At 39.8% G+C, this 23,823-nt stretch overlaps 1 pseudogene; it reads left to right on the forward strand.

Annotated features, from left to right (window-relative positions):
- The first annotated feature begins 3,210 nt into the window (after positions 1–3,210).
- LOC126609253 (uncharacterized) lies at positions 3,211–4,122 on the forward strand (annotated as a pseudogene).
- The last annotated feature ends 19,701 nt before the right edge of the window (positions 4,123–23,823 follow it).

Below are 23,823 nucleotides of genomic sequence, written 5' to 3' on the forward strand. Positions count from 1 at the left end.
TTTTCCAACTCATTTCAATTTTCGTTGAGTCACATGCTACGTGTAAAATTTATGCAATACATGAGCGTTGACACTTTGATTTATCGGTCAACATTTATTTACCGAAATTTCGATGTCTACAAATGCCCCCACTTCAAGGCACGTCGTATACATGTGCTTGTCACGTGTAGGAGATGCGTTTTGAAGTCCCTTACTGTAGATGTCGATCCAAGGGCCGTCGAGGCTTGATCTTGAATTGGGCTGGAGATTTCTTCAAGGGCCGTTGAGGCTTGATCTTGAATTGGGCTTGAGATTTCTTCAAGGGCCGTTGAGGCTTGATCTTGAATTGTTGTTTGAAATTTCTTCAAGGGCCGTCGAGGCTTGATCTTGAATTGTTGTTTGAAATTTCTTCAAGGCCGTCGAGGCTTGATCTTGAAGGTTGAAATTGGACCACAAGGAGCTTCATGTGGTAGATGATCTTTGGCTTTGGTAGTGGGTGAATCGACACGTATTTTGTTGCGCTTTGTTGACTTTCCACAGCTTTGATCTTGAACTGGGTTGAAGGATTTTCTAGATTCCTCCAATTGTTGATTTTCCACAGCTTATTCTTGAACTAGGTTTTGATTCCAGGGTGGTAGACACTTAATCTTGAATCGGACTTGTGATTTCTTCCAGGGCCGTCGAGGCTTGATTTTGAATTTGGCTGGAAGCTTCTTCAAGGGCCGTTGAGGCTTGATTCTTGAAGGTTGACTCGAACACATGGTAAGCAGGCACGAGGTAAAGGTGACAACCTGTTTCTTTGTTCAATCTTTCTAATTCACACCTGAGCAGTTTGGTCAACGGTATGATCTTCAAGGTTGATGAGCTCTTCTTCCCGTTGGTGACTTGATCTTTAAGGATTTGATTCAAGGGTGGTGAATCAGCACGTGCAGCCCACAACGCCTAGTAAGTCGACCCAAGAATTTGAGGGTCAAAACGAGTTCTTCATCTCAGACTCTTTCTGCCGAGTTAACTGAGCATGCTGCATTCTTCTCTGCTTGTTTCTTCAGGCAGATATGGCAGCTTCTCGAGTTCTTCAGCTCGGACTCCTTCTGCTGAGTTGACTGTGCAGACCGCCTTCTTCTCTGCTTGTTTCTTCAGCACGTTGTCTCCACATGCTGCAAGGTATCATTTTCACTTGCCTTATCTGTTCTCCAAGCAGATGTGACAGCTTCTATGGAAGTACAGCAGCAGTGGGAGACGAGTACTCGAGAGCAGTGCTAGGCAGGCAATCAGGGAAGGGTTCCAAGCAGTCGGTTCCTTACCCGAGTTTGAGTGGAAGTTCCGGCATATTGTTTTCTTTATCCTTGTCTTTGTAGGTAAGAACAAGGACAAAGGAAAGGACAGGGAGAACGCATGATATGAGATACTCTTGCTTTCTACCCTAGTGATATGAGATACTTTTGCTTTGGAGTCATTGGCTTGCAGAGGTACCCCAAGGAATAAGGAACATTGAATGACTCGAGAGGCTTCGTTGGGAAAGCATTTTTTTTTTTTAGATGAAGAAAGGCTCTGTATGTCTTCCTTGCTGTGGAAGGTGAAGGTGGACAGTTATAGGAAGTTCTTTGATACCTGTAGAGGTACTATTCTTTCACTCGTGTCGGCAACTAACGCGTGATTGAACAGTAAACTTTCACGTGCTTTCTCCTTCACCGAAAATCTTCGACAAATTGCCCGTGATTTGCGCAAAGTTGAGTGTGCATATGACAGGTGATGACGCGGCTGAAAAAGACTGGCGCCTCTTCGATATCTGGGATCGGCGCTTGGACAAATTACCCGTGATTTCCGCAAAGCTGAGTTTGCGTGTGACGGGTGCCGACGCGTCTGGAAAAGCAAGATGCTTCTCCGATTTCTGAGCTTGCCTCTTCGATTTTTGAATGGCCTCTTCGAATTCTGAGCTCGCCTCTTCGATCTCTGAAATCCCGTCGAGTGCTGATTTTTATAGAGGCAGGCAGTTCATTTCAAAGCACACTCGAATTTTTGCTTGTACCTTCTTGCACTTCTAAGATCTCGATTTGTCCGACCTCTTCTTTCTTTAACACCTTTGAAAATGTCTGGCCCCTCCGATCGTCGTTTTGACTTGAATCTTGGTGAAGAGGCAGTCCCTTCTTCTCCAGACAACATATGGCGCTCATCCTTCATATCCCCCACTGGTCCTCTTACCGTTGGGGATTCAGTGGTGAAGAATGATATGACCGCTGCGGTGGTGGCCCGGAACCTTGTCACTCCCAGAGATAACAGACTACTTTCCAAACGGTCTGATGAGTTGGCTGTTAAGGATTCTCTGGCTCTCAGTGTGCAGTGTGCGGGTTCTGTGTCTAATATGGCCCAACGCCTATTTGCTCGAACCCATCAAGTTGAATCATTGGCGGCTGAAGTGATGAGTCTCAAACAAGAGATTAGAGGGCTCAAGCAGGAGAATAAACAGTTGCATAAACTCGCACATAGCTATGCGACAAACATGAAGAGGAAGATTGACCAGATGCAGGAATCTGATGGTCAAATTTTACTTGATCATCAGAGGTTTGTGGGTTTGTTCCAGCAGCATTTGCCTTCGTCTTCTGGGACTGTACCGCGTAGTGAAGCTCCGAATGATCAATCTTCGGTGCCTCCTCCTCCTGGGGTTCCGCCGAGTACTGAGACACCACCTGAGCAATAAAGACTCTCTCCCGTTTGTTTGCACATTTGTTAATTGTTTTTTTTTTTTTTTTTTTTTGGTATGTAGAATGCAATTTTATGTAAAATTTCCGAAAATAAATAAATAAAATGGACTTTTATTTTTCTTAAGGCTCTTTTTTTTTTTTGCTTTATATATATATATTATACACACATATATATATATACACATACATACATACATATATATATATATATATATATATTTTTTTTTTTCATCCCAAAACTCATTTTCCCTTTGTTTTTGCATGGTGCTAGCCACCAAGAATCCACCTTCTTTTTTTTTTTTTTTTTTTTTTTTTTTTTTTTTTTTTTATTATCATTATTATTTCATCATTATTATTTATTTATTTTATTTTTTTTATTCGTCTGCTTTTGGTGCCACATGCACCTCCCCTTTCTTTTCACATGGTGCCAGCACCAATTTGCTCCACTATCCCATTTTCTATTATATTTTTTTTTTGTATAAATTTCGATGATGGGCTGGGGGAATTTGCAGGGAGCGGAGCAAGGAGGATGACGGATGAAGCATGCACAGAAGCTGGAGCAGCGGAGGGCAGAAGGAGAGTGAAGCAGGAGGCGGCGCATGGCGGAGATTTCTCGAAGGATGCGGGGCTCCATTGCGGCGTCGGCTTGGGACTTGTCGATGATTTTGATGGCGACGGCGGTGTTGTCGATGAGGGATTGGACGGAGGAGGACAGGGCAGCTGTGACGGAGATCTTGCCATCGCCGTTGCAATCGAAGCTTTTGAAGACCTTTCTGGTCTCCTCGGCGACGAAGCTGCACTCGTCGATGCGAGCAGGCGGCGGAACGGTGGTGGCTGCAACGCTGTGATCTCTTGAAGTCCCTGCAGCTTGTCTTGAAGGCACGTACCAAGCAAACCGCCTGGAAATCGACCGGAGGCAAGGCCCCAAGGCAGCCCGGAAGTCTGCTCCGGCGACCGGAGGAGTGAAGAAGCCTCACCGCTTCAGGCCGGGAACGGTGGCGCTGAGAGAGATCAGGAAGTACCAGAAGAGCACGGAGCTCCTGATCCGCAAGCTGCCATTCCAAAGGCTGGTGAAGGAGAAAACGCCAATTGGGCTTCCTGGGCCTGGAGGAGCTTCAATGGATTCGATTTCAGAGCCAGCACGGTCCTTCTCGTCGATCCAAATCCACCAAATGAACCAGAATCGAAACCCGAGTCGCCGAGATCGGAGGAGTCGGTTCGGGAAGTGAAGACAAAGGAGAGTGAGAAGACGAAGACGACGGCGACGGCGACGGCGACTGCAATGGCCATGGCAATACTCTGAACGACGCGACGGAGCTCCGCGCGGCTGCTCCTCTACCGCTGTCACCAGCCGTCACTTTACAGGAGGAGAACGGCGGTGCTTGTCGTCGTCAGAGGTTGCTAAGCGAGAAAGAGAGGACAGACAAAGCAGTCCTACACGGGGGAAAGGTTGAGGCTTAGTGACGACTCCACAGAGTCAGAGTGGACGACGGCGTCGAAGAGTTGGTGGAGCGGAGCATAGAGCTCGCGTGCTCGATAGTCGCTGCCCGCATTATTAACACCACCATTTCCGCTACTGCTGCTCTCACTTCCGCTGCTACTTCCACTGCTGCTACTTGAACTAGAAGTCTCGGTTTTCTTTCCTTTTGCATTCCCCTTGACTTGGTGAGAACCCGGAGTCCGCCATGGTCAAAGGCAAGCTCATACTTCTGGAAAAAGCCAGGTGTATTTTCTCGGTCCGGTTTGGCAGCCTGGTCACGAGATTCGAAGACAGAGAGGAAGAAAATGGCGGGTCCGACTTGGTGTTCGAGTCGGGCGTGGAGCTGTAGACGATTATGCCAAACGGGCTCGAGTTCGGATCCGGCAGAGAAAGAGATTGACGAAGACGATTAGGATTTTGATGATGAGAGGATGGATAAGGAATCGGGTTCGAGGGTCCGGCAGAAACCCGACTGTTCGTATCAATACCAGTATCTGTGAACTCCTCCACAGTTTCTTCCCTCAATTGGATCTGCTCTGCAATTCTTCGAACCAGAGTACTCTCGACCTGACGAATCTCCGGAGCGGCTTTCTCGATCTCGTCTGATAAGTTTCGAGTCTTGCAGGAGCCAGATGCGGATCAAAAAAATATTTGAGAGCTTAAGCTTGAATTGGTTTTGCATTGCACTTGCAGAGAGCTATGGAGAAGGAGAATCGAATTTCTAGAGAGAGTGAGTTGGTTCAGTTTTGGGTTTTCTGTGGAGATCTGGACGGAGATTAACGGCAGCTCCTTCCAGGCAGTACTGCAGACGGGGCACAGGAGGAGGCTGTTCTTCTTGACGTGGGCGGAGATGCAGGCGAAGTGGAAGGAATGGGAGCACTCCGCTGTAAAAATGGCGGTGCCCTGACCGCTTTTTCACACTCTGTAAGCAGATTCCGCATTTTGGAGAGGCGTAGGGGAAGAAGACAAGCCGGATGTGAAGAACTGGGCCACAGGAGTTGGGCCCAACATTTGGTGGCCTTGTTGATGGTGTGAACCGTGCTGGGCCGAAGCAATTGCAGATTATATATATGTATACATATATACATATATATATTGTACAAACCTCTTTTTTTTTTTTTTTTTTTTTTTTTTTTTTTTTTTTTTGTAAATACATAAACATATGTATTCATCATTTTTTTTTAAAATAAAATTGACTTTCTTTAATAAAACATTTATTTATATTTTGATGTGACTGAACTCGAAAAATTGAACATTCGAGCTGCCTACGTACCCCTCCAAAGAAGAGATCAAGTCGTAACGTAGTTCAAATACATACATTTTTTTTTTTTTTGGTATTTTCTTTTTTGTGCCGTTTGCATTTTTAACTCATGCATGCAAGGAGCATTTGGTGCCGTGTTGCAGTTTCAGCTCGTGCAGGCAAGGAGTGTTGGTGTTGCCTTTTATGCTCGTGCAGACCAGGAGTGTTGGTGTTGCCTTTTATGCTCGTGCAGACCAGGAGCTTTGTGCCATGCAGTTTAGACTCGTGCGGGTGAGGAGAATTTGTGAATTTTGTCAAGCAATCCGGGAGAGGCGTTCCTCACAATTTTCATAGCAAGGAGCTTTGACCGCGTGATTGAAGAAGTCTTCGGGCAGGAAATCGCGCATCGTGATGGGGATGGACGATCTATGTGTCGAAATTTCATCATCTTCAACACGTTCACGTTGCTTTGAAGGTTGACAATAGCTGCTTTGCCCCCTTTCCGATTGGCGGACTTGTGGAGGAGACGTATGCTTCTTGTGCAATTTCTTAGGAGTGACTTGAGTCCATCCTTCAACTTTGCTTGTCTTTGAGGATGCCCCCAGCGGTTGAGGTGAAAACTTTGAGTTGGAAGAGCCAAAAGTGAAGGTGGTATAGTTTGACTTCACCACTTCGTCAAGATCTAGCTCGATGATTCCTTTCTGAGCCAGCTTCATGATGAGATCTTTCAGCACGAAACATTTTTCTGTCGGATGACTGATGAAGCGGTGGAATTTACAGTACCTTGGATTGTCGGTGCGATTCATCTCTTCCGGCCGTTTGCACTCAGGCAAACTGATCACCTTCTTGTCCAACAGGTCATCTAGCATGGCAACCACATCAGAGTCGGGGAATGGATAAGTCTTCTCCTCAAGTTCCTTCAAAGTGCGTCTACGCATCTCTTGATCACGAAAAGCTTCGGTTTGAATCGCCTTGCCTCGTGTGGATATTTTGATGGGAGATGTGTTGACCGTCATCGCTTCCTTGGTGGATTTCCACGTAGCCTTCTCCACCTTTGTCTCAAGAACTTTGTCATTCTTGTAGTTGGCGATCGGTTCCTTCTTCCCATGATGGGCGATGCTTAACTCCATGTCATGGGCGCGAGTGGCTAGCTCTTCGAAGGTCCGTGGTTTGATGCCTTGAAGAATGTATTGCAAACCCCATTGCATGCCCTGGATGCACATCTCGATTGAAGAGGTCTCCGAGAGCCTATCTTTGCAGTCGAGGCTTAGAGTGCGCCATCTGTTGATGTAGTCAATGACTGGCTCGTCCTTCCACTGCTTTGTGCTCGTTAGCTCTAGCATGCTCACAGTGCGGCGGGTGCTGTAGAAGCGGTTGAGGAATTCCCGCTCTAATTGCTCCCAACTGTTGATGGACTCAGGCTCTAGGTCCGTGTACCACTCAAAGGCATTTCCTTTCAGCGAGCGCACAAACTGCTTGGCGAGGTAGTCTCCCTCCGTCCCCGCGTTGTTGCAAGTTTCGACGAAATGTGCAACGTGCTGTTTTGGGTTTCCTTTTCCATCAAACTGCATGAACTTTGGTGGTTGATAACCCCTTGGCATCCTTAGGGCATCAATCTTCTTGGAATAGGGCTTCGAGTAGAACAAGGAGGTATGTGAGCTCCCTTCGTACTGTGCTTTGATGGTATTGGTGATCATCTCCTGCAACTGCTGGATAGAAAGAGATCCCATGAGTGCCGCTGCTTGGTCTGGTTTCGGCTTCCCATCGATTTTCTTCACCGGGGGTTCTTCGTCTCCGCCAGCTCCTCCCTTTAGTGGATCATCCTCTGGGTCGGGTTTATCGTCGTCCTGCGCCTCCAGTCGGTTGACTAGTGCTGCAATTTGCAAGTCTTTTTCTTCCACAGTTCGGGTTAGCCTTGCGATTGCTTCATTCATTTGAGCCAGCTGCTCATCGATTGAAGTTTCTCCAATGGTCATGACTTGCATGGCTGAACTGTCGCTTGAATCGGCATCGGAGAGCATGCATTCGGAGTATTTCCTTGGGCTTCCCCCCCTTGGTGCCCTTAGTGAGGCTAAGGTGATCGAAGGCTCGTGCCTTGGGTGCTTTTGTTCCCTTGGCAGAGTTGATGCAGAGGTGAAAGAGGCGGCAGAAGTAGCTCTTGCCATGCTTCGAGTCGTGATGCCCAAAGTGACACCAGTTGCGACGAGGACGCCTTTATTCTTTGCACCTGTTGCGGGAACAGTTTGAGCCTTCCTTGATGCCATTAATTTTGGAAGTGCGCTTGAATTTCTTGAACGGAGAAAGAGATGAGAGGCAGAGATGGTCCCACCGGGCGTGCCAATTTGTGAACACGGAAAATTCCTGAAACGAAAGAGACAAGAAACGACGTGCACAAACAAATATTTGTATTTGATGATTTTGGGTTACAATCTCTCTCTATTTTGATCCTCTGATTCGATCTCCGTAAGGTGTGTATTTGTGGATGTGCGATTGATCCAAAGGGCCGTTGGGCTTGATCTAAGGATGAACGTTCTTCAAGAGCCGTGGACTTGATCTTGAAGGTGGATTTGAGTGGATCTTCAAAGGGGCTTTTGGGCTTGATCTTTGAAGAACAGTGATGAACGGATCTCCAAGGGCTTTTGGGCTTGATCTTGAAGAACAGTGATGAACGGATCTTCAAGGGCTTTTGGGCTTGATCTTGAAGAACGGTTGGATGCGTGGATTTGTCGACGTTGTTGATCCAAAGGGCCGTTGGGGCTTGATCTTGGATGAACGGATGATGAACGATGGTGCTTTCTTCAAGGGTCGTCGGGGCTTGATCTTGAATTGGTGGATGGTTGATCCAAGGGCCGTCGGGGCTTGATCTTGGAAGAACGATGAACGAAGAACGAAGAACACTTTCTTCAAGGGCCGTCGGGGCTTGATCTTGAATTGGTGGATGATTGTTGATCCAAGGGCCGTCGAGGCTTGATCTTGGAAGAACGATGAATGAAGAACGAAGAACAGTTTCTTGATTCTTCGGGAACCTGGATGCTTGAGAGCTTCGGAGTTTCAGAGCTTCAGAGCTTCAAGGTGTAATATGAATTCCCCTCAAATGAATGAAATGGGCTTGTATTTATAGAATTTTCCAAGGCCTAATTTTGAATATAATATCCCAGATGAAATAAGTCGTTTCTGCCAGGTGTTGACACGTGTCTTATTTGATGACTTTTCCAACTCATTTCAATTTTCGTTGAGTCACATGCTACGTGTAAAATTTATGCAATACATGAGCGTTGACACTTTGATTTATCGGTCAACATTTATTTACCGAAATTTCGATGTCTACAATAAAATCCATTCAAATTTTTTAATCCATGTTTAAACTTATATGGGTACATTCTTTTTCGTTGATTTGAGAATGTATCCATGTGTTGGTAAAATAACTTTTTTTGTTAATTTTGGTTAATGTACCCATACATAAATGTATACACACACACACACACAATATAATAGAGAGTATAATTTATATTTTATTATTTTTAATCCCATAAATTATGGGTTTTATTTAAAATCTCATTAATATAAACAATTACAAATTTCAATTTTTAATTTTTAATTTAAAAAATATAGTAACTTACATTATTACATTAATGTCAGGGACTTCAATCAAAAACTAAAAACTAACAAGGTTTCAATCAAAGAATATTGATAGCTAAAGACCGCACCCAAAGTGTTCTTTATATTTATGAGTAGTATATAACATATCTTCCATTATATAATAGTAAAATTAGTTTTTTTTTTTTTTGTGGGGGGGGGGGGGGGGGGGTTGAATTTATATTTATCAGTAGTATATAACAATCTTCCATTATATAATAGTAAAATTAACTCCGGCATTATAGCTCTGAGTTTTTCAAGTCTGTGGCTCCGGCGTCTCTTTTGTATCCATCCTTCTGTGGATTTGTCTTTGCAACTGTGAGCTTTTTTCCATGGATTTCAAGGAAGAGATCATGGACTGCCTCAAAATCACTTTTAAGGACAGTCTTGATCTAAATGAGAGATTTGAAAACAATATTCATCTAGTGGGAGTGGTGAGGGTTTTTAGAGCAAAGGCAAATGTTTATGCCATTAACTGTGGGGGACATGGCAGAGCCACATGGTGGCAGCCTAGGCCTTTCCTGAAAGTTTACTATTATATATTTATTATCTTAATTTTTGCGATAAGGAGCTTGTGGTGCATTGGTCTGTGCAGTTTGATAGTTCCACCATTCCATGGGTTCGAAAGTTGTTGTCAACAACTTTTTGTTTTGTTTTTATAAAACTAAACTTTATAGCAAGTCTTTTGTTCCACCATATAAAAAGGGGATTTCGCGGGTTCCTACGATTTAGGGTTCATTTTGATGCACGAAAGCCTCTGCTCGCTAGCTTCTCCGCTCCATGTCCAAGATTGGGTTCCTACACTATTCGGTTAAGGTATGAAGGCCTAAAAATTTTGATAGGATTTTTTGTACCCACGTAAAGAAGGTTAAAATCACACAAAATATTTGGAAGAATACAAGGTTGTTGTAGTATTAGGCTCATGCAAGGTTGTTCTCCACAGAGATTATTTAAGTAACTTATGTAATATCAATTCCTAATTAATTACTTGAAAATGGAAATTGATAAAGGTAATTCGAAATTAGGAAAATTAAAGGCAAATTTTGATTAAGGACTAAATATAAATTCGGCCAAAATTAAAAAATGAAAGAAAAGAGTTTTTAAAAACCAATTTATAAAATCGCTAGGGTTGCGTCATCACCCTAGCAATCCTATATATTTTTACCAATTACTTATGATTTACATGCAATTTTGAAGGCTAGATTTCCTAATATATATCCTACTTGGAACCTCCAACATAGAACGTATATTTAACACGCAAACCGTCCGGACATTTGGATCAAATATGAACATGAGAGAATCATTATGTTTTGTGAAAACCCTTTGAAAAACCATGCAACCCTTAAGACGTGGTGTTCATCTTAAGTGAAATTACAATTCTTAACCACAAGAAAGCCAACGCCAATTTCAGGGAACCTTCCGACCAAAATTGCGTCAAATTACTTTTCTAAATACCCTAATGGTCGCGAATCACTAAGACACTTAGATTGTTACATCCCACATCGTCCAGGAGAGTGGATCATGTAAGCCTTATATGTATATTCTCATCTCTACCTAGGACGAGGCCTTTTGGGAGCTCACTGGCTTTGGGTTCCATCGGAACTCCGAAGTTAAGCAAGTTCGCACGAGAGCAATCCCATGATGGGTGACCTACTGGAAAGTTCTTGTGTGAGTTCCCATAAACAAAATCATGAGGGTGTGGTCGAGACCCAAAGCGGACAATATCGTGCTATGGTAAAGTCGAGCCCAGGATGTGGTGGGGGCCGAGCCGGGATGTGACAGATAGTTTAAAAACGATGATTAATAATTTAAAACATGCATGCATAATATCATAAGTAAATTGAAAAGAAACTACTTATTCTTGTTAAGGCTCGTGGCCTTGCCATAGCAAAAGAAATAGTTTCAAAAAATCATAAAACAAAATATTGTTAAAAACATGGACAGAAAACACCTTGAAACTAAACTTGAATTGTCAAAAGCTCTCTAATCCAAATTCTCCAAATTAGTGGGTTCCCCAACCCTAATGGCTAAATAGCCTTATTTATACTAATACAAAATAGAACCCTATCTAGAAAATGTCTTAGAATAAAACTAGGAAACATAATAAATTAAGATAAACTAGGAAACAAAATCTCAAATTAACTAAGAAAATCTGCCATCTAACAAATCTGCCACGTTTTAGACCTAAATCTCCTCCAAATCTGGCCTATGATAGCTTGTTTTAAATATTAGAACAACCTAAACACATCTCCAGAAGGGGCCAAATCCAAAATAGGTCATCTTGGCTCCAAAAATTACAATTAAACCCAAAACGTCGCTTTAACAGCACTGCATGCTACTCCTTTATTCCATTGCCATAAATAAACCACTATGTATAAAAATGTGAAACTTTGATATGAACAAGTTGAGAGACTCACAAACATCCTCCAATTGAAATCACTCTAAAATTAGTCTATTTTATTACTTTATGCTTTAGAGGAAATCGAATGCCTACATTAAGAATATAAAGCAAAGTATCAAAATTCACACAAGATAACCAATAAATTAATACTAAGATTGGGATAAAATATATAGTATAATATCGACTCATCAAATTTTTTGATATCGTTGTGGCCATTTAGGCCACCCCCCCCCCCCCACCAATCGTCATATGTATAACGAGACTCTCTGGGTTGAACCCTCATCAAAACTACCCCATTCCTTTTTCCCTCGTGCCAACCAACTTTGGTAGGTGGTGCAAATAAGCGTCACAGGCAGCGTAAGTGGCAAGGTGGAGATGGTGGTTTTTATGGCTTGCCAGATGATGCAAAGGATATTCCGGTAAATGCTTTTCTGGAAATAAGGAAACTCAACAAGCGAACCAACATTCATATGGTACACCCAACAATCTCTGACCATGCAGTCTATCACCCACTTGTAGACTTGGTCTCCCATGTTCCATGTGTAAGGATGAGTTATGACCCGGAACAAACCCCCACCACACGATCAGTCTTGCAACCAGATTATGCACACATGTGGCACCTTGACAGTTACGGGGACTCAGTTCACCAATGATACACTCACAATTGATGTCAATGATTTATCCTTGGAGAAAGATTGGTGTGGCCCAAAAAGGATACCACCTTAGGCCTTTCGAAATGCTGCTAGGCTTTTACAGACTTCTGAAGAGGTTAGAGTAATCCTAACCAACTTTACAATTATGGATTGCTTTCCACCTCGAACCAACTTGAAGGAAATTGATGCTAAAAGTCTTGACCTAGCATCTTGATTAATTGAACAGTCCAACCGATGGGAAGAAACTGATAAAGTTATATCAACCCCACTTGCTAAAAAGCCCAGGGTTGCTGTTAATACCAAAAACAGGCGCCATCTTCATCTCTCTAACCTGAAACTCAGAGCCTCCAAGGAGAAAGGGGAAGACCGACAGTCATGAAAATATTATTTTGGAACTACCGAGGGCTTGGGAACCCTCAGAAAGTTCAAGCGTTGCAGGATTTAGTCTAACATCAAGATCCCAAAATAGTTTTCCTCTACAAAACCAAATTTAATTACTCTGCGTTAAGTTTATTGAAAGTGAAATTGGGGTTTGATAAATCTTTAAGTATCACCTCTCATGACCAGTCAGGTGAGCTTTTGTCTATTATTGTCTCATGAAGTCAACATGAGAATTATATATTTTTCGAATAGATACATTGACTCAAAAATTGGTGTTATTGGTGAGGTGGACCACTGGCAATTCACAGGTTTCTATGGTCATCCAATTACGGAAGACAAAATTCTTTCTTGGAACCTTCTCAGGACTTTGGGTAATCAGTGGTGACTTTAATGAACTTCTACACATCCATGAGAAAGAAAGTGGCCCGATAAGACTGATCAACAAAATTCTTATGTTCTGAGAAGCAATAAATGATTGCCACCTTCATGATATGGGATTTTCTGGTACACCATTCACTTGCATGGTTCTAAAAGATGCTAGGGGCTTGTTTTTCATTTAGAAAAATGACCTTGTAACCAATTCCAGGCTTCCCACCTAACTAAAAAACCCTAACTCATCTCAGTCGTCCACTTATTGTAATCAATTTAAGATTATTCAAAGCATTAATCTATTCCAGCCGTCCCACCCAACTAAAACAACCCTAAATCTCTCCTTTCTCCAAAATTCATAAATCGGTCGCGTCCACAGCCCCTACCTCTTCCACCATTTGGTCATGCCGAAACACCTCTTTTACCATGACTCCTACCAGCCGGCTTGAGGGGTGATTCAGAATCCTTTGCATCATCATCGCCACCTTCATCCATTCGGAATACTCTGCAATTACAGATTTGTCTTTCTCTATCCTCATCAAAATCTTGTGTGAAGCAAGAAAGAAAGCATCAAGGAAAGCACTGGGGTTACTCTAAATGACAGACCCACCTAGGGCCAGCCCGGTGTCCATCTAAGCGTCGCTTAATACCCAACCGATTTCTTAAATGATTTTGGTGTAATCGCGGCAATGAACCGCCGCCCAGTGCCTAGGCGGCCGCATAGGCCAATTTTTAGAACACTGTTTACTTGGATTACAACTTGATCTGGCAAAATAAAGGAACACCTAGATAGAGTTTGGCGACATCCCCATAAGGAAAAATTCACCATTGCCTCAGTGACACACCTCGATCTAAGTAAGTCGAAACATGTTCACATCCTTCTACCTGTTGATGGTTCATCCACCAAACATGGTGATAAGCGATATTCTTTCTGTTTCAAGGAATTTTAGGCCAATCATGATGAGTGTCATGGCATAATCCAAGAAGCATGGGGTCAACCGGTGGTGGGGGTACTGATGTTTCAAATTATCCAAAAAATTAAAGCCACAAGGATGGCTATTCTTAAATGGCAACAATCTATCTTTAAGGGTTGCCAAGAGTATATCATATCAATCCGAAAAAAGTTAGAATTCATTCTTGCACAACCTCTTAATGAGGAGGATATCATTGAAAGGGCAGGACTAATGCAGCAGTTGGATCAACTATTGTGGTTGGAGGAAACCTATTGGCGGCAAATATCTCATGTTCTTTGGATGAAGGATGGTGACCGAAATGCTCAGTTCTTCCATCAAAGGGTGAACAACTGAAAAGCAAAAAATTGGATTATGTGGCTCAAGAATGAAGATGATGATTGGGTAAATGATGTGCAGGGAATTGAAAATATTGTGCTTCATTATTTTGAGAATATATTCACTTCTACAAATATGGTTGGAGGGGGTTGATGTTCTAAACTCAATGCAGCAAAGGGTCATGCCTGAAATGAATGAACGCCCGGATAGAAGTTCTTCTGAGGAAGAAATTAAGGTTGTGGCATTCCAAATGCAGTCATCTAAGACCTCTGGCCCTGACGGCATGACCTTTTTTTTCTATCAGTGATTTTGGCCAAACGTTGGCAAGGACATCGCTTTAGCTGTTCAATCATTCTTTTCCTTTAGAAATTACTTAAACAAGTCAACTACATTCATATGGCCTTAGTCCCAAAATAAAAATGCTCACAAAATATAACCTAATTGAGGCCCATTAGCTTTTGCAATGTACTTTCAAAATTGCCTTTAAGGTGTTGGTTAATCGGCTCAATTTGATCCTCTCGCAAATTATATCACAAACACAAAGTGCTCACGAAGATGAAGAAGAAATGGCTTCTTGTCTTTGAAATCAGATATAAGTAAAGCCTACAATAGAATTGAGTGGGACTATCTTCATCAAGTCCTCACAAAGACAAGGTTCTCAAGCAAGTGGATTGAATTGATGATGGGTTGTGCCTCCAGGGTATTATTTGATCCTCATTAATGGTACTTTGTGTTCTTAGATTAAGCCATCCAGACGCCTAAGGCAGGGTGATCCCCTATCTTCATATTCATTCCTCCTATATGCCGAGGGGGTGTTGGCATTGATTGCAAAAAAGGAAAAAGTGAGGCTGATAAAGGGTATCTCAATTTACCATGGGACTCATTTAGTAAACCATTTGCTCTTCATTGATGACAGCCTTATTTTTTGTCGATCAGAGTCTGAATGTATTCAAATTAATGAAGTCTTCCCCTCTTATGAATGTGCCTTTGGACAAAAATTGAATTTAACCAAAAGCGAGGTGTTTTTTAATCTTCAATGCTAGGCGCCATTCTAGTTGATCATCATGAAAAATATTTGGGCATGCCAAATTTGGTTAGGAAAAATAGAAGTCGTTGCTTTGGACATATCAAAGAATGGTTTTGGAAAAGACTTAAAAGTTGGAAGGGTAAGCTCCTTAATGCAGCAGGGAAGGAGGTCCTTGTGAAAATCGTGGCTCTCTCCATCCCAAATTATACAATAAGTTGTTTCTTACACCCAAAGCATTTTTGTGATGACTTGAACAACCTCATTGCTTCCTTTTGGTGGAATGGGAATGAAGGGAAGAAGAAAAAAAGCTCCATTAGTGCTTTTGGGACAAGCTTTGCATCCTTAAGAATGATGGGAGGACTTAGGTTTCATAACTTATATACCTTCAATTTGGGCATGTTCACCAAGCAAGGATGGAGACTCATTAAGGAACCTCATACATTGGTGGCTGAAATTTTGAAGGCAAAATACTATCCTAATGGATCTTACTTGGAAGCACAACTCAAATCGAGTGCTTCATATTGTTGGAAGATCATATGTGCTACTCGAAATATTATTTGCCTTGGCTCAAGATGGCAGGTAGGTGGTGGTAATTCAATCAGAATATGGGATGATCCATGGATTCCAATTCCTTCCTTTTTTTCGACCTTTCTCATCTAAGCTCGTGGGTTGTAATTTGGAAACGGTCAATGAACTTATCGATCCTACTAGAGGGTTTGGAATCATAACATGCTTCGATCATTCTTCTTTAATGAAGGAATGGACTTGATTCGTTCAATCCCTATAAGCCTTCGTGCTTCACTGGATCATCTGATATGGAATTTCGAAAAAAAATGGAAAATTCGCGGTTAGGAGTGCATACAATGTGGCTTAATCGTGGGTTCAACCAATGAACAACGGGGCATCATCTTTGTTCAATGCCATGTTGAGAATTTGGTCTAAGATTTGGGACGCCAATGTTCCTCCAAAGGTTAAGGTGTGCATTTGGAGACTATATAACAATTGCATCCCTACTCAAGCAAATCTTGTCAAACGCCACATTGCTACTAATTTATCTTTGTGTGATGTGTGATTACCATGGTGAAACTACCATTCATATTGTGAAGGATTTGAAGGAATTATTTTGGAAAACATGTTCATTTGAGCAACATCATATAGCATGCAATTAACAATTAAAGGCGGAATCATGCTTGCATGCACTCAAAAACAAAACATTACCATGAAATTCAAAGCCTAGTAGATTGGTGAACCAATAATCAACTCAAAACAAAGTGAGTTGAAATTATTACCTTTGTAGATTCCTCTTTGCATAAGCAAAGGCTAATCACCCAAAGAGATAGGGCCTTCATTCCTTGCTTCTTAGATCCATGGATTTGGATGGAAGAATAGGTTCTCCAAGTTCCCAAAATTGAGAACCTCTAAGTCTCTTCACCAAGGTTAGATTGTAGAAGAAATGAGTGACCTTGGAGTAGTAGGATTGCTAGATGTACCCTCCAAGGTGTTGGCCTCTTTAGAGAGAAAATGGAGAGACAATTCTCACTAATTTTCCCCCAAAATAAACCCTTAATTTTTCCTTAATGAATTTTGGCTATAAAGTCATTTATATAGTCACTTCTTTAAGTAACCTAAACAACCAAAACCCTAATTCATCTAATATGGCCGGCCATTTAGGGATTTATGGGCTTTTGGGCTTTAATGAATCTTTATTCATTAAATTGTCATACAACTTAAGTTAATGGGCTTGACGTTCGAAGCCCATTGGGCCTTAAGGTCCAAAACTATCCCGAAGTCTTTAACGAACTAATTCGTTTGATTAATTAACATATTAATTAATCCTTGCCATAAATAAATGATTAAACCATTTAATCATTCTTACTCATTTCCGTTTAATCTTCAATCTCTACCTTTTATGGTGTGCGATCCATTAGGTTCCTTTTAGCGAGGCAGTGGGCGATTAAAACAATTTTACATCGATTGTGAATTGAAACAATTTTCAATTCTCCCTTTAGTGGTTATACACGTATAGGGCTTCCACAAACCATGGTTGACGCCTAGCAGCATGTCATGGTTACCCAAGCTAATCAGAAGAGGTTAGAGAACCTATTCAGTTCGGGATTACAAATGCAATACGGTCCTTCTCTAATCTAATACTCTTGACCACATTGTTTGGTATGATAGTTTATTTACTCATGTCTACTATCCAATGTGAATCGTTTGCTTATATGATTTCCTTGAATGTGATTTGGAACGCATTCCCCAATCTCATTCATACTCTGGCCAGAGATTCCAAATCATATCATAGAGTATTCTCCCTCAACTGTTTGAAGGTTAGAGATCCCTTGTTGCGCATTTACTTGTCTCCATAGCTAAGTGGCTTAACCCCAACGATGCCGTGACACCCCTAGGGGGTGAATTAGACATAATCAAAGATTAAGGACTTAACCACAAGACAACTGTGATGCCTCAGGTCAAAGGACTACTTTGCATTATCCCAACCATGAGTTCTCATGTGACATGGAATATAAGAACTCTTCGTTGATCACGTTCAGTGAACTCATTCTCTTATTGAGTACCTACGTACTTGTCTTGATGTCACACACACCAATGACTCGAGACTAGTCACTCTCCCTGAGAGAAGACACAGTACGTACTGATCTTAACGGACTGTCAATGCCCAATTGGTAATCCTATGATCAGGAACATTTAGGATGTGTCTACGAAAGAATGGTCTCATTAATCTAACTTCATTAGATTGCATTCTCCCAATCACATATTCCTTGGACTTTATCGTTTAAGCATATAACATTTATATGAGACGGCTCAAACAATAATCTTTGCCCTTTATATGTTTAACTAGATTAGTTTAACATTTGAAATGTCCGTAAAGTATCATCATATGATTGGTTTTAGGGCACATTTCCAACAATCTCCCACTTGCACTAGAGCCAATCAGCTAGGTCATCTTGATGATACCTCTTCTGTAGTCATTTCATAAATGGCTGAATAGTAGGCCTAGACAGTGGATATCTATATGTGTTATCCACAGAAGCAACCTTGAGAATAACGACGTCACCATTATACATGATTCTCAATCATGTGGTTCAGTCTCTCATTTGTGTTCGGATCTTGATGAGACCTTGATTCCCAGGCTTGAGCTATCGCCCCATTAGTGTCATACACTTTCTGGTTGGAATCGAATAGAGAGTTCATAAATGAACTTTCCCATCCAAACAACATTGTTGTAAACTTCTATATGGCAATATATCTTGCATTCATAATGGAACACACTAAAGTCATTACTTTAATGTTTCCATCCAAATATCTCTTTAGTCATAATAAAGAGATATTTGTTTATCTCTTCATTCATAATGAAGAAACATCCAATGATGAATTAGATTCATAATCTAATACATTTACGCTTCCATTACGTTACTCTAATTCTTCCTCATTCTTTGAGGAATATATCCTTAAGTATTTCTTAAATACTTAAGGACTCACTTGACAGTTGCCACGGTTCTGATCCTGGGCTTGCACTGATATCGTCTTGTACCGTTCTAGGTACAACTCATATCAATGTTTTTCATACAATATGAAATACATAAATCACCTTTCTGCTTATGCATAAAGGATTCAATTTACGCATTATTTCTATGGGAGTCAAAGGGTACGTTCCCTTTGAGAAGGGCAACTTGCTAGTCTCACTAGAATCGTCCTTCTTATTGAAGTTTATCATCATATGAGAAACTTCCTAGCATCCATTGTCTATTATTAGGGATTGATATAATCCAATTATATCATGAAATATATCATTATAGATTTCCATCCCATGTATATAGACTATATCTCCCATATACATTCTATCTTCATATAATGTATTAAAGTCATAACTTTAACGAAGAAGTATTCTTTTCATTTCCAAAATTAATATATCATATATACTTAAATTTTAGGAACATGATTAACTCCCACTAATCTTTTGTAAAACTCGTAAACAAAAGATTCATTTACATCTTGATGAGAAATCAAACGATTTGATCCTTTTTCCTCATAAAATGCAAATAGCTCCCACCAACTTGCTAAGATCCATGATGGATGGATCTCTACAACTTACATGTCTTGTGATTTATAGTTTTGGACATATATTATCAAGACTATCTTAATAATGGTTTCGGAAACCCATATTATGTCAAAACATTGAATCACCATTTTAGTTGTAGCTAGCAATCTTCGAATTAATTGAAACCAAGCCTATCTCAAAGATGGTTTCTTCAAAGTCAACCATTCTCTTTGATTGTAGTTACCTTAAGCTACCAATTAGCTATGAAGGTTTCATTATTTCGAGTCAAATGGTACTTTACCATTTCCTTGAGTATATATCGTATATGCACTCAATGTAGTCATAAGGATTTTCATTCTTATCGACTACCTTGGAGCTTGTGGTATAGGAACTAGGTTGTTATATTTGTTGATTACTATCTTGTCTCTCAAAGAACCCATTCTTTGAGCTCTATCTCTCGTTCATTTGCTTTTAGGCAAATCACATTGTAGAATTACAATGAACTACCCAACAAAACAACATTTGTTAGTTGGTTTATAAAAGCGATATCCAAAAGTTATTTTAAGGATATCCTACAAGATTGTTATCAAACAAATATTGCTTATTAGCACACAACCCCAAATCTTTAACATGCTTAAGATTTGTCTTTCTTTTCCAACTACATCTTATGGAGTCATGAAAATATTGGAAGATCTTCTCATTGACAATCATATTGTTTTAGAAGTATATATCCTATATATATGGGTAATAGATAACATTTAACGAACTAAATCTTATTCAAGTTCGTTCTTCTCCTAATGGAGAAATACATTATCTTATGATGCTATTTTCCTTGATATCTTTCAAGGAAACTCATCTAAAGTGTTACCTTTCCTTGGATCAAATCTAAAGAGGTAAATACTTTAGATATCTTACTCATCTATTTACATTTCTTGAATTCTTTGAAACTTTTTGCAAAGTATTCGGACTTGTGTTTATTCAAAATAAACTATAGTCCAACCGAGAGTGATCTTCGGTGAATGTCATATAACATGAGTAGTATTATGTTGAGGACAAGTGCCACTAACATCTAAGTGAATTAACCTCAACAACTTTTGTGATTCTTTCTTCTTTCCAAAAGAATAAAGATTCGAACATTTCGCCTCTATACAATTTTAACAAGAAGGTATTGGATCCGGATCTAACGATCCAAAGCATCCTTGTTTCACCAACTCGTAACTTATGTTTTAGAGGTATCACAATTTAGTTGGGATTAGTCACTACCTTGCAACCTTTTGGGTTTTAAGCATCATATATTCTAAACAGTTAACACTACCATATCATCTCTACTATAGAGACAATCAATTAGATTACTATAATCCAATTTCTTTGGTAGTTCATATGAGGAAGTAAGTACTATCTGCTTTCGCAGAGATCTATATCTTATTCATGTTCCGTATGTGAAGTACCTTTTCTTCTCTCATATATCTTCTACTTCTTATTAGTCACACTTTTACAACGATTTGTAAAACATAGTTACTAATACGGAATCATACATTCAAGTAGAAGAACCAACTGTTTTGAACTATTCAAGAACAATTTACAACACCTTCGAAAGGTGTGTTCTTGACACTTGCAAGACATTTCTTGCAAATACCCCTTCCAATGTCCATCCTTTCATAAAGAAAGTTTGTTCCCTTGGAGTTATTTATCTTCTTTATTTGACTTTCACCTTTGACTACATTAGTCATGGTCCCTAAACTCCCACTATCTCTCTTGAAACCTTTTTCAATTGTGTTATACACATCAAACAATTTGGAGAGTATGTGGTTATTGTTCACTACATAGTTTACCATAAACTTAGTGAACCATTAGGATAGGGAAACAAAGGTAAAGTCCTTGCCTAGTTTCCGTCTCGTTAAGTGGTTTAACACTTCAACACTCAATGATTCAAAATCATCATAAGTCCATGTTAATGGACTATTTTTGTCAACCAACCATTATGTTCTAAACATAATTACAAACTTTCAAGAGTTGTACAAGGCAACTCTCATTTCTTCATACAACATTTGGAAGTGAAGAATCATGGCACATTAAGTGTCCAAGCCTTTGTGCTTTCTTCTCAAGTTCCTTGTTCATGTAACAAAGAAACAAGCACTAAGTGTTTGCATTGATTAAGGGTTGTTCAAAGCAACTCTTATTTCTTCATACAACAATTTGTAATTGAAGAATTATGACATTAAAAGTGTTGTCCTCTTTATGATAGACCTTTTTCTAACATATTCTTCTAATGATACATTATCAATAGGAAGATTGTGAGGATGAGACTACTTAGGTACATTTACAAGCCATTAAAGACAATCTATGGTTTTGTAGTACCAAGTCCGTAAACTAAACGTTCGGCTTTTATTTGTCAAGTGTTGGATAGCGTTTGCAAATATATTGGTAAACAAATACATAACGAATATAAATTGATTGATTTTAAGCCATTTGATTCGGGTCTTCAAATCAAATAGCATCACCCACTATTTTTGGCAAATTCCATATCCCTCATTGGAATTCGAGAGTTTTGGATGAAACTCTTAGTAGGTTATGGGAGGCTCACTATTACCAAGCCCACCTCAGAATTATATCATGTTGGCTAGCGTTAATGATAATGAGAGAGTACGCTTACTCATTTGCAACTAATGCAAGTACCCATCTTATTTGGCCTCTAGAGAATGATTGCCTCAGAATTATATCATGTTGGCTCCATTGCACTTAGTTAAGTCATTCCCACCATGCTTAGTTCATGTAGGGGTTCAAGCATAGCCTCAGAATTATATCATGTTGGCTAAACTCGTTGCCTACACTCACCTCATCATATGCGTATAGACTCCTCCTGAGTATAAGCATGCACTTTGTACTTCCCCATTATAGGGTGAAGGCGGTGTACAAGTCATAAACGATTGGAGCCTACCACGGTGGAAGGCCATGAAAGAGTGTTCAAAGCACTCTCACGCTTTCAACTTAATATTGGGTTGGTTGAGGGTTTTAGGTCTCATCACATATCAATATACATTTTAATCTCTATTAAAACAATTTTGGTCCTATTACAACTATTGGTCCATATGATTGTTTTAGTTGTACATAATACTCCCACTATGCTTTTAAAACGGTTTTTAAAGCAAGAGTATATGTTACTACTAACATAAGGTTTGCATTCATTTAATGGACTATATAGTTGCCTTAGGGCCTTAGGATGACTATGAACCTTTGTTTAGATTCAACACGAGCCTTGTGTTGAATCTCGGTCTAGGGATGGAGATTGATTTTAGTTACGCGTTTAATCACATTAAGGCGTGTTGTCTTAGGGGCGTTGGACCCAATTACTTCATTTTCATGCATATCAAATAAAGCAAGAAAGAAATACTTCAAAGTAAAGGATGAGCTTATGCTCATTACAACATTTGCATAAAACAAATTACCTTAAAGTAAAGAAGGACTTATGCCCTTTTACAACATTTGATCAAATCAAATTACAACCAAAATCTAATCTACACATTCCCATGGTTCAAACAAATTTGAAACGCCTTTCACATAGCTCAATTATATTAGGCTTAGGTTCATAATCATCCTTTAATTAATTAACGTTTTAACTAATTAATTGAATGCAACATTTTCATTTGGTTTTTGTATCCATAAAATTGATTTAAGTGGAGCTAAACAAAATGAAAATCCAATTCTCATTTAAAGAGACAAAACAATTTTGTTCTCATCCTATTTGGGCCATCATGCAATAACCACAACTTTTTGGGCCATATTGCGAAAACATAAACTTTTGGGGTCACTTTGTAAAAACACAAAAGTCACTACTTCATGTAAATACAACTAGAACCCAAAATTTAAATAAATTCAAAAACTTCATTAAAGGAGCAAAACAATTTGTCCTTTAGCGTTTTTAGGCCTTAACGTCAAAACGTAAACTTTCGGGTCAAAGTACAAATACACAAAAGTATCAAAACTTTATATAATTGCATAAAAGCCCCAAAAATACCCTATTTTATTAGGGTGGCCGGTTTTTAGGGATAAAAAGGAGTGGTGGGTGTTTTGATTTATTAGTTTTGTCAAAAACAATCAAGTAGTGCTTTCACCTTTCATAAAAATAATATATGTTTTGATGATTGATATTTCTTTCATCATTTATACAAATATTTAACACTTTAAATACTTTCATAAAAATAATATATGTTTTGATGATTGATGTTTCCATCATCATTTATACAAATATTTAACACTTTAAATACATGATAAATCATTTGAAAAACATATATCATAAACTTTATGAAATAAATCAAAACTTTGAATCAAAACACAAACCTTTGTGTTCTTGGCAAGAACATCAAGAACATATGAAGAACATCCATGAAAACCCATAAGAGCTCCATGAATGTTTTCATGCAATAAAACTCAAATTTTTATCATTCAAAATGAGGCTAACATCCTAGGGTACTTAGGGGTTCCAAAAGTCACCTTAAAACCATTTTAACAAGACAAACATGAACCCAAAAAATCACCCTTTGGATTTGGCCGAAAATCCCCAAAATCATGGCACCAAATTTTAGCTCCAATATTCATCCTCATATGAACT

The sequence above is a fragment of the Malus sylvestris genome, chromosome 16, assembly GCF_916048215.2.
Source record: "Malus sylvestris chromosome 16, drMalSylv7.2, whole genome shotgun sequence".
Classification (NCBI taxonomy): Eukaryota; Viridiplantae; Streptophyta; class Magnoliopsida; order Rosales; family Rosaceae; genus Malus; species Malus sylvestris.